Genomic DNA, 12204 nt, shown 5'->3' on the forward strand with positions numbered 1-12204 from the left:
TGATTGTGGAGATTTAATCTGCTGCTCCTGAGGCTTCTGGGAGAAATTTCCCTTTCTCTTCTTTGTTTGCACAGCTCTAGTGGTTCAGCTTTAGATTTGGACCCGCCTCTGTGTGTAGGTTGCCTGAGGGTGCCTGTTCTTCGCTCAGAGAGCATGGGGTTAAAGGAGTAGATGATTCAGGGGCTCTGGCTCACTCAGGCCGGGCATAGGGAGGATTACAGAATACGGGGCAAGCCTGTGGCAGCAAAGGTCGGCGTGACGTTGCACCAGCCTGACGCACACCGTGCCTTCTCCCAGGGAAGATGTTCCTGGATCACGGGACTCTGGCAGTGGTGGGCTGCACAGGCTCCCGGGAGGGGAGGTGTGGATAGTGACCTGTGCTTGCACACAGGCTTCCTGTTGGCTGCAAAAGCAGCCTTTGCATCTCGTGCCTCTCTTTGTGGTCAGCCCTGGTAGCCACGGCTGGCGCCTGTCTCTGGAGCTCTTTTAAGTGGCACTCTTAATCCCCTCTCCTCGCACACCAGGAAACAAAGAGGCAAGAAAATGTCTCTTGGCTGTTCAGCAGCTCCAGACTTTTTCCCGGACGCCCTTCCAACTAGCTGTGATGCACTAGCCCCTTCAGGCTGTGTTCACACAGCCAACTCCAGTCCTCTCCCTGGGATCTGACCTCCGTAATCCGAGCCTCAGCTCCCATACCCCACCCATCCCAGCGGGTGAGCAGACAAGTCTCTCGAGCTGCAGAGTGGTGGTCCTCTGTGTGGTAATCTCTCCACTTTGCCCTCTCCACCTCTGTTGTTGCACTCTCCTCCTTGGCTCTGAAGCTTCCCCCATCTGCCTCCCACAGTCTCCGCCTGTGAAGGGACTTTTTAGTGTGTGGAAACCTTTCCTCCTTCACAGCTCCCTCACACTGGTGCAGGTCCCATCCCTATTCTTTTGTCTCTGTTTTTTCTTTTGCCCTACCCAGGTACATGTGGAGTTTCTTGCCTTTTGGGAGGTCTGAGGTCTTCTGCCAGAGTTCAGTAAGTGTTCTGTAGGAGTTGTTCCACATACAGATGTATTTCTGATGTATTTGTCAGGAAGAAAGTGATCTCCACGTCCTCCTCTTCTGCCATCTTGAAACACCCCCCCCTTTTTTTCTCCTTTTCTTTGTGCTTCCTCTAGTTTCACTTGCTGACAGGATGCCACACGCAGACGGCCCTACAGACCAGATTTCTTCCAGCCAAATGGGTGCTCTGGACACCTGCGGGGTAGAGAATTAAGAGGTATGATCTGCTATGTATAAAATAAATAAGGTACAAGGATATATCGTAGAGTGCAGGAAATATAGTCAATATTTTATAACATTAAATGGAGTATAATCTTTAAAAATATTGAATTACTAATTTGTACACCTGAAAGTAGTATAATTTTGTAAATCAACTATGCTTTATTTTTAAAAGTGGACATGATGACAAGAAGATGAATGAACTGGGTATACTTTTAATATTATACTGCATTTTATTGTTTCCCAAGCATGTTTGTATACATTTGATTTTCACAGTCTTATAAGTTTGCCAGGAAAGTTTATTATTTATATTTTTCAGTAAGAAAATTGTAGCTTAAACTGAATTTCTGAAAACTACATAAATAGTAAATAGCAGAGCCATAGTAAACTCACTTCTCCTGAAAGAGTGTTTTTTCCACCACTATACAGTTTTTTTCAAATGACCCCAATTATATTTCAACCAGTTTTTCATGAATGCCTAATCTGTGCCAAGCAATATATTATATGTTAGAGATACAATTATTTTTACTTTTAATTCATTTGTTAAAAGATTATTAGTTCATTTTTATTATATAAAAATGAATAATATGTATGAATTACAGGAGATTTGGGAAATACCAAAGTTATGGAAAAAATAATATAGAACAGTTCAATCATAATTTCTAGTACCATATAGCAGCTGTCCCCAACATTTTGGCACCAGGGACTGGTTTTTTGGAAGACAATTTTTCCGCAGACCAGGAAGGGAGAATGGTTTTAGGATGATTCAAGCACATTATATTTATTGTGCACTTTATTTTTATTATTATTACATTGTAATATATAATTAAATAATTATACAACTCACCATAATGTAGACAGGGGGCAGAGCTCAGGCAGTAATGCCAGTGATGGGGAGTAGTTGTAAATACAAATGAAGTTTCTCTCTCACCCACCACTCACCTCCTGCTGTGTGACCTTGTTCCTAACAGGCTACAGACTGGTACTGGTCTATGGCCCAGGGGTTGGGGATCCCTGTCATATAGTTTCATCTTCTTTCTCTTAAACCTTAAAAATTTGGCATGCCTACTTGGATGATGTAAGCAAAATCAAATGGAAAATCATAGAAAAGGTTTTGGATGGGTTATTGAAGAAGAGGTATTAAAGTATACCACTATGATTGTGGGTTGTCATACTCTCCTTGTAATTATTTCAATCTGCTTTAGATACTTTGAGGCTATGCTATTAAATGCACTCAACTTTAGAACTGTTATCTTCTTGGAAATTGCTTATTTTATCATTCTGTACTGACCCTCTTTATTACTAATAATATTTTTGCCTTATAATCTGTTTTCTCTGATATTAACATAAACACATTAGATTTCTGTTCCCATCTCTTTGCTTTGAATCTATCTGTGTACTTATGTTTTAGATGTATTTCTCACAAATAATTTATAATTAATTTTTTAAAGTTTTCTATCTAGTCTATCTTTGCCATTTAATTGGAAAGATTAGTCTACTTATATGTGTTGTGATGACTGACACGTTTAGATTTTTCTACTGTCTTATCTTGTATTTTTAATAATTCTGCCTTTTCTATGCTTTCTTTAACTTCTTTTTCTGCCTTATATTACGTGTTTCTTTTTCCTCTACTCATGTTGATATACATTTTATTTACATTTTTCTTTTGATTACCCTTAAAAATTGGCATACCTACTTGACTTAACAATATTTAATGTCATTCCATATCTTTATTTTCTACTACCCTTCTGAATATTATGAGTACCTTATAATAATTTAACTCCAGTCTTCCTTTACCATTTTACCATATTTTCCAGTACTTTTGTTTTGTCTTGTTTTTATACTATCTAATAAGTTGTTTTCTTGCTCTTGTTTCTGTTCTTTTTGTTGTTGCTCTCATTGTTGTTATATAGTTAATTCTTGTCCTCACTCTTGCATAATGATTTACCTGGATATAAAATTCTATATAGGAAGTTATTTTCTCTGAAAGCTGAAAATGATTTGTGTGTGTGTGTGTGTGTTACATGGGCCTCTCACTGTTGCGGCCTCTCCCATTGCGGAGCACAGACTCTGGACATGCAGGCTCAGCAGCCATGGCTCACAGGCCTAGCTGCTCTGTGGCATGTGGGATCTTCCCAGACTGGGGCATGAACCCGTGTCCCCTGCATCGGCAGGCAGACTCAACCACTGCACCACCAGGGAAGCCCGCTGAAAATGATTTATTGATTAATGTCTATTATTGCTACTAATAAAGTCCCCTGTCTATTTTTATTTGTGAGTACTCTTTTCTCTCTGATTGCTTTTAGGATCTTCTTTTTATATTTTATGTGAAGTTTCTCTATAATGTGTATAGCATTGAGTTAGTTCTATTTATCCTTCTCCGTTTTAACTCTAATTTTTTTTCTGTGTATATTTGTCTTTCTTCAATTCTGGAAAACTCTAAGTCACTCTTTCTTTGAATATTGCTTCTCCACTATTTTCTCTATTCTCTCCTCTGTAACTCAGAACATATATATCCTAGACTTTTTAGTTCATTTGTCTATGTATCTGAACTTCTCTTTCATATTTTCCTTCTCTTTATTTACCTATAGTACACTATGGATAAATTTATTAGATTTACCATTGAGATCATTAATATTCTCCTCAGTGGTTGTGATGCAAGGAACAGGATTGTATGGCACAGCATTATAAAATCTCTCTTAGCAATGCACTAGAGGTTTCTATGATATAAAATCTCTGAGGACTCTCACTGTTTCATGATTGTAATTTGATTTATTTTTCATCCTCCTACTCTTTCATTTCCTCTCTCTTTCCTCTATTTTATTTTTTTTAGATTTTTAAAAATTATTGATTTTATAAAATAAACATTGGTTGGAGGAAAAACTTGGAATCATGTTTTTGTCAGTTGTCAGATTTCAATTTGATTTGAAATTCAATTTTCCTGTAGAAAAAAGTGAATAAATTGAGTGAAAATGACTCTGCTTTGACAAACAGCTCACTGGAACCAGAGACTCCCTCTATTCCCAGAAAGGGAGTTTGCATCCAAGCCCAGCTTCCCCCTGGACCTGTGCTTCCTTCTACCAAACAGGGATCCCATTGACACCAAGTTCTTCATATTCTGGGAATATAGCATTACAAACAGCTCTTGCATACAAAAGATCCCCTAAATCAAGACTGCCTAGTTACTAGCAGTCTATGTAGTTAGTTCTCTGCTGACAAGACTGCTTTTTTCACACTGGTCCCACAGGAGAAGTATGTTCATTTACTGGGTCACAGACCCATACTATTGGATAATATGTGCAGGACCTACTAAACTTTTCTAGGTGATGCTAGATCAAAGAGACCTATACTTTAGTTCTCTTGCATATGTAAATGTCCTTGCTTCATATCCTCTTAATAAAATCTATTCTTTAACTCATGCAGTGGGAAATTATGTTTTTCCCAAATCCTGATGTACATCTGATGGATTTGAGTTGCTTATCATATATTGTTTTCTGGAAAGGTTTATGACTTTGAATTGTAGAGATATTGAGGCTAAATCCAGGTTTATTGTGAGAAATAATTTTATTTTTCATAATAACAACTATTAACAAATAACATTTTTATGTTTACAATGTGCCAGTCACTGTGATACATGCTTTACATACATTATATTTCATCTTCACAACAGCCCTGTGAGATCAATACTATAATTACTCCCACCACACAGATGAGGAAACTGTGGGTTATAAATGTTAAGTAAGTTGTCAAAGGTCACACAACAAGTTAGTGGTAAAACAATGATTAGAACTCAAATCTATATGACTCTATACCTCAAACTATTAACTGCCATGCCAAGATTTCTCAAACTTTACAAATGGTCCTTTTCAAAATCTAACATTACAGATCCCCAATGTTTATTTAAATTATTTTTCCCTTTACTTTGGTACTTAAATGAACACAGCATAAAGTATAAATTCCTTATTTTTATAACTTATACAAATAATGCAAAATTGCAAGACAAATTTTAAAATTAATTACAAACAAAACTATGAAATAAATTGTATAAAGTTAATACTATTAATTTAATGTCATAGATGATACTATTATCTTAAACTAAAAAATAAATTTGTTTTTAACAATCAATCCTCTTTATTGAAGAATTAATTGATTAGTATCATAAGATGTAATACTAAAAACTATAAAAAATAACATTTAATGAAGCATTCTTTATTGAATAATTTCTAAGTAGTTAATGCTTCATTACTTATTGTGAGTGAAGAATGGCTAGTTGGTATAGAGAAAAATGAGTGTATAATTTGAATATGTTAGTAAAAGTTACTGCCCAGCATTATTCAATTTTAGCATTGCAATATTACTATGTGCTGTGATATTATTCAGTCCTCCCATAAATTTTCTTTAATTGAACTACAGTAAAACCTTCATTTGCCATGAGGTCATTGGACATTCACTTGTGTAAATACATCATTTATGTGTGAAGTTCTCTCTGTTATTAATCTTATTACCTCCAGCAATTTTTATTGCTCCCTTAGTTCATTTTTAGGGCATTGAATCAAAGTCTTATTTTACTGATAAATAAAACAATTGAAGCTCATGTTTTATGAAAATGTCCCTCAGTAGTGACACATCATACCAAAAGAAAGGTTTTATTTAAACAATAATTGGAACAAAATCTCAAATTCTCTTGGAAATTTAAAGCACACCAATGATCTCAAGATTCAGTTTGAGGGGGACCTTCAAGATGGTGAAGGATTAAGAGGTTGAGATCACCTTCCTCCCCACAAATACATCAAAAATACATGTACATGTGGAACAACTCCTACAGAACACCTACTGAACCTGGCAGAAGAACTCAGACTTCCCAAAAGGTAAGAAAATCCCCATGTACCTGTGTAAGACAAAAGGAAAAAGAAAAAAACAGAGGCAAAAGAATAGGGACAGGACTTGCACCTTGGGGAGGGAGCTGTGAAGGAGGAAAAGTTTCCACAACTAGGAAGTGTCTTCACTGGCAGAGACAGGGAGTGGGTCGGGGGGAAGCTTCAGAACCATGGAGGAAAACGCAGCAACAGCAGTGTAGAGGGAAAAGCATAGAGATTCCCTCACAGAGGATCGGTGCAGACCAACACTCACCAGCCTGAGAAGCTTGTCTGCTCACCACTGGGGCAGGTGGGGACTGAGAGCTGAGGTTCGGGCTTCAGAGATCAGATCCCAGGGAGAGGACTGGTGTTGGCTGTGAGAACACAGCCTAAGGGGGGCTTTTGCATCACAGCTATTTGGAAGGGAATCTGGGGGTCCAGCAGGTCTGGACCTGCCTAATAAGCAAGAGACCATTGTTTCAGGGTGTGTGAGGAGAGGAGATTCCTTCGCTGTCTGTCCACAGAAGGCAGAGCACCACTTAAATGAGTCCATGGATGGGCATGAGCCACGGCTATCAGCTCGGACCACAGAGATGGGCATGAAATGCTAACACTGCTGCTACAGCCACCAAGAATCCTGTGTGCAAGCACAGGGCACTATCCACACACACCCTGGAGCCTGTGTAACACACCACTGCCAGGGACCCAAGATCCAAGTACACGTTCTCCAGAAGAACACACGGTGCACCTCAGGCTGTTGCAATGTCACACAAAGTTCTGCTGCCACAGATTTCCCCCATATTCCAATTATAACTACCATACCCCTCCCACACCCAGGCATGAGTGAGAAAGAATCCCCTAATCATCAGCTGCTTTAAACCCGTCCTGTCTGGGTGGGAACAGATGTCTGAGGATGACCTACAGAGATGGGGCCAAAACCAAAGCTGAACCCCAGGAGCTGTGCAAACAAATAAAAGAAATTGAAATTTCTCTGTGCAGCCTCAGGAGAAGTTGATTAAATCCCGCAATCAACTTGATGCACTCTGCAAATGTGGAATACACTGAATAGACAATGAATCATCCCAATATTGTGGTGGTGTACTTTGAGAACAACTGTAGACTTGGGTTCTGCTGGCTGCTACTGATTTGTTTCTGATTTTTATGTTTATATGAGTATAGATTTTAGTACTTGTTATAAGTGGTGGAATTGTTTATTGGTTTGGTTGTGCTCTCCTTCTTTATTATTCTTTTCTTTAATAACTTTTGTATTAAATTTTTTTTCTTTCTTCTTTTTCTCACTTTCCTTCTGAGCCACATGGCTGACCGGATCTTGGTGCTCCGGCCTGGTGTCAGTCTGAGTCTCTGAGGTGGGAGAGGTGAGTTCAGGACATTGGATGACCAGAGACCTCCAAGCCCCATGGTATATCAATCGACAAGAGTTCTCCTAGAGATATCCATCTCAACACTACGACCCAGCTCCACCCAATGGCCAGCAAGCTCCAGCGCTGAACACCCCATGCCAAACAACTAACAAGACAGGAACACAATCACACATTAGCAGAGAAGTTGCCTAGAATCATACTAAGCTCACAGACACCCAAAAACGCACCACTGGGGGTGGCTCTGCCTACCAGAAAGAAAAGATCCAGTCCAATCCACCAGAACACAGGCACTAGTCCTCTCTACCAGGAAGTCTAAACAAGTCACTGAACCAAACTCACCCACTGGGGGTAGACACCAAAAACAATGAGAACTATGAACATGCAGCCTGTGAAAAGGAGATCTCAAACACAGAAAGCTAACAAAATGAGACCATAGAAAAATATGCAGCAAATGATGTAGCAAGGTAAAAACCCACTGATCAAACAGATGAAGAGGAAATAGGCAGTCTACCTGAAAAATAATTCAGACTAATGACAGTAAAGATAATCCAAAATCTTGGAAATAGAATGGAGAAGATACAAGAAATGTTTAACAAAGAACTAGGAGAACTAAAGAGCAAACAAACAATGATGAATAACACAATAAATGAAATGAAATATTCTCTAGAAGGAATCAATAGCAGAATAACTGAGGCAGAAGAACAGATAAGCAATATGGAAGATAAAATAGTGGAAATAACTACCACAGAGCAGTATAAAGAAAAAATAATAGAAAAGAATTGAGGACAGGCTGAGAGACCTCTAGGACAACATTACATGAATCAACATTCAAATTATAGGGGTCACAAAAGAAGAAGAAACAAAGAACGTGTCTAAGAAAATATTTGAAGATATTTGAGTTGCAAACTACCCTAACATGGGAAAGAAAATAGTCAGTAATGTCCAGGAAGTGCAGAGAATCCTATACAGGAAAAATCCAAGGAGAAACACGCCAAGACACATATTAATCAAACTATCAAAAATTAAATACAAAGAAAAAATATTAAAAACAGCAATGGAAAAACAACAAATAAGATACAAGGGAATTGCCATAAGGTTAACAGCTGATCGTTAAGCAGAAACTCTGTAAGCCAGAAGGGTGTAGCAGGAAATATTTAAAGTGATGAAAGGGAAAACACTATAACCAAGATTGCACTACCCAGGAAGAATCTCATTCAGATTTGATGGAGAAATTAAATTGTTTACACAAAAGCAAAAGTGAAGAGAATTCAGCACCCCCAAACCAGTATTACAACAAATATTAAGGGACCTGATCTAGGCAAGAAGCCCAAGAGAAGGAAAAGACAAAAAAAAAATGAATAAAATGGCAATAAGAACATACATATCAATAATTACCTTAAAAGTATATAGACTAGGGAAGAAGGCGGAAGATGGCGGAAGAGTAAGACGCGGAGATCACCTTCCTCCCCACAGATACACCAGAAATACATCTACACGTGGAACAACTCCTACAGAACACCTACTGAAGGCTGGCAGAAGACCTCAGACCTCCCAAAAGGCAAGAAACTCCCCACGTACCTGGGTAGGGCAAAAGAAAAAACAGAGACAAAAGAATAGGGACGGCACCTGCACCAGTGGGAGGGAGCTGTGAAGGAGGAAAAGTTTCCACACTCTAGGAAGCCCCTTCTCGGGCGGAGACTGCGGGAGGTGGAGGGGGGAGCTTCGAAGCTGCGGAGGAGTGCACAGCAACGGGTGCGGAGGGCAAAGCGGGGAGATTCCCGCACAGAGGATCGGTGCCGACCGGCACTCACCAGCCCGAGAGGCTTGTCTGCTCACCTGCCGGGGCGGGCGGGGCTGCGAGCTGAGGCAGGAGCGCAGGGAGAGGACTGGGGTTGGCGGCTTGAACATAGCCTGAAGGGGTTAGTGCACAGCTAGCCGGGAGGGAGTCCGGGGAAAAGCCTGCACCTGCAGAAGAGGCAGGAGACTTTTCCTTCCCTCTTTGTTTCCTGGGGCGTGAGGAGAGGGGTTTAAGAACGCTGCTTAAAGGAACTCCAGAGACGGGCACGAGCCGCGGCTAAAAGCGCGAACCCCAGAGACGGGCGCGAGCCGTGGCTGAAAGCGCGGACCCCAGAGACGGGCGCGAGCCGCGGCTGAAAGCGCGGAATCCAGAGGCGGGCGGGAGACGTTAAGGCTGCTACTGCCGCCACCGAGGGGCCTGTGTGCGAGCACAGGTCACTCTCCACACCCCTCTTCCGTGGAGCCTGTGCAGCCCGCCACTGCCGGGTTCCCGGGATCCAGGGACAACTTCCCCGGGAGAGCGCACAGCGCGCCTCAGGCTGGTGCAAAGTCACGCCGGCCTTTGCCACCGCAGGCCCGCCCCGCACTCTGTGCCCCTCCGTCCCCGCCGGCCTGAGTGCGCCAGAGCCCCCAATCAGCGGCTCTTTTAACCCCATCCTGTCTGAGCAAAAAACAGACGCCCTCCAGCGATCTACACGCAGTGGCAGGGCCAAATCCAAAGCTTAGCCCTGGGAGCTGTGAGAACAAAGAAGAGAAAGGGAAATCTCTCCCAGCAGCCTCAGAAGCAGCGGATTAAAGCTCCACAATCAACTTGATGTACCCTGCATCTGTGGAATACCTGAATAGAAAACCAACCATCCCAAATTAAGGAAGTGGACTTTAGGAGCAAGATCTATGATTTTTTCCCCTTTCCTCTTTTTGTGAATGTGTATGTGTATGCTTCTGTGTGAGATCTTGTCTGTATAGTCTTGCTTCCACCATTTGTCCTAGGGTTCTATCCGTCCATGTTTTTTTTTTATTTTTTTTCTTAATAATTAATTTTAATAACCTTATTATACTTTACCTTCGTTCTTTCTTTCTTTCTTTCTTTCCGTCCTTCCTTCCCTCCTTTAGACAACGAATCATCCCAAATTGAGGAGGTGGTCTCTGACAGCAAGATTTAGGATTTTTCCCCATTTACCTCTTTTAGTGAGGGTGTATGTGTATGCTTCTGTGTAAGGTTTTGTCTGTATAGCTTTGCTTCCAACATTTGTCCTAAGGTTCTTTCCGTCCCTTTTTTTTTTCTAAATAAGAATTTTTTAATTCAATAACTTTATTATACTTTATTTTATTTTTACTGTATCTTCTTTCTTTCTGTCTTTTTTCCTTCTTTCCCTCCTTCCTTCCTTCCTCCCTCCCTCCCTCCCTCCTTTCTTTCCTTCTTGCCTTCTTGCCTTCTTTGCTTCTTTCTTTCTTTCTTCCTTCCTTCCTACCCTCCTTTCTTTCCTCATACTTCTACTAATTCCCTCTACTTTTTCTCCCTTTTATCCTGAGCCTGTGGATGAAAAGCTTTTGGTGCTCCAGCCAGGAGGCAGGGCTCTGCCTCTGAGTAGGAGAGCCAACTTCAGGACACTGATCAACAAGAGACCTCCCAGCTCCACATAATATCAAATGGCGAAAATCTCCCAGAGACCTCCATCTTAACACCAGCACCCAGCTTCACTCAACGACCAGCAAGCCACAGTGCTGGAAAACCTATGCCAAACAACTAGCAAAACAGGAACACAACCCCACCCATTAGCAGAGAGGCTGCCTAAAATCATAATAAGGCCACAGACACCCCCAAACACACCACCAGACGTGAACCTGCCCACTAGAGAGACAAGATCCAGCCTCATCCACCACAACACAGGCACTAGTCCCCTCCACCAGGAAGCCTACACAACCCACTGAACCAACCTTAGCCACTGGAGACAGACATCAAAAACAGGAGGAACTACGAACCTGCAGCCTGCAAAAAGGAGACCCCAAACACAGTAAGATAAGCAAAATGAGAAGACAGAAAAACACACAGCAGATAAAGGAGCAAGATAAAAATGCACCAGACCTAACAAATGAAGAGGAAATAGGCAGTCTACCTGAAAGAGAATTCAGAATAATGATAGTAAGGTTGATCGGAAATCTTGGAGATAGAATGGAAAATAGATTGGACAAAATGCAAGAATCAGTAAACAAGGACCTAGAAGAACTAAAGATGAAACAAGCAACGATGAACAACACAATAAATGAAATTAAAAGTACTCTAGATGGGATCAATAGCAGAATAACTGAGGCAGAAGAATGGATAAGTGACCTGGAAGATAAAATAGTGGAAATAACTACTGCAGAGCAGAATAAAGAAAAAAGAATGAAAAGAACTGAGGACAGTCTCAGAGACCTCTGGGACAACATTAAACGCACCAACATTCGAATTATAGGGGTTCCAGAAGAAGAAGAGAAAAAGAAAGGGACTGAGAAAATATTTGAAGAGATTATAGTTGAAAACTTCCCTAATATGGGAAAGGAAATAGTTAATCAAGTCCAGGAAGCACAGAGAGTCCCATACAAGATAAATACAAGGAGAAATACGCCAAGACACATATTAATCAAACTGTCAAAAATTAAATACAAACAAAGCATATTAAAAGCAGCAAGGGAAAAACAACAAATAACACAGAAGGGAATCCCCATAAGGTTAACAGCTGATCTCTCAGCAGAAACCCTACAAGCCAGAAGGGAGTGGCAGGACATACTGAAAGTGATGAAGGAGAAAAACATGCAGCCAAGACTACTCTACCCAGCAAGGATCTCATTCAGATTTGATGGAGAAATTAAAACCTTTACAGACAAGCAAAAGCTGAGAGAGTTCAGCACCACCAAACCAGCT

Source organism: Lagenorhynchus albirostris, chromosome X (genome assembly GCF_949774975.1).
Source record: "Lagenorhynchus albirostris chromosome X, mLagAlb1.1, whole genome shotgun sequence".
NCBI lineage: Eukaryota > Metazoa > Chordata > Mammalia > Artiodactyla > Delphinidae > Lagenorhynchus > Lagenorhynchus albirostris.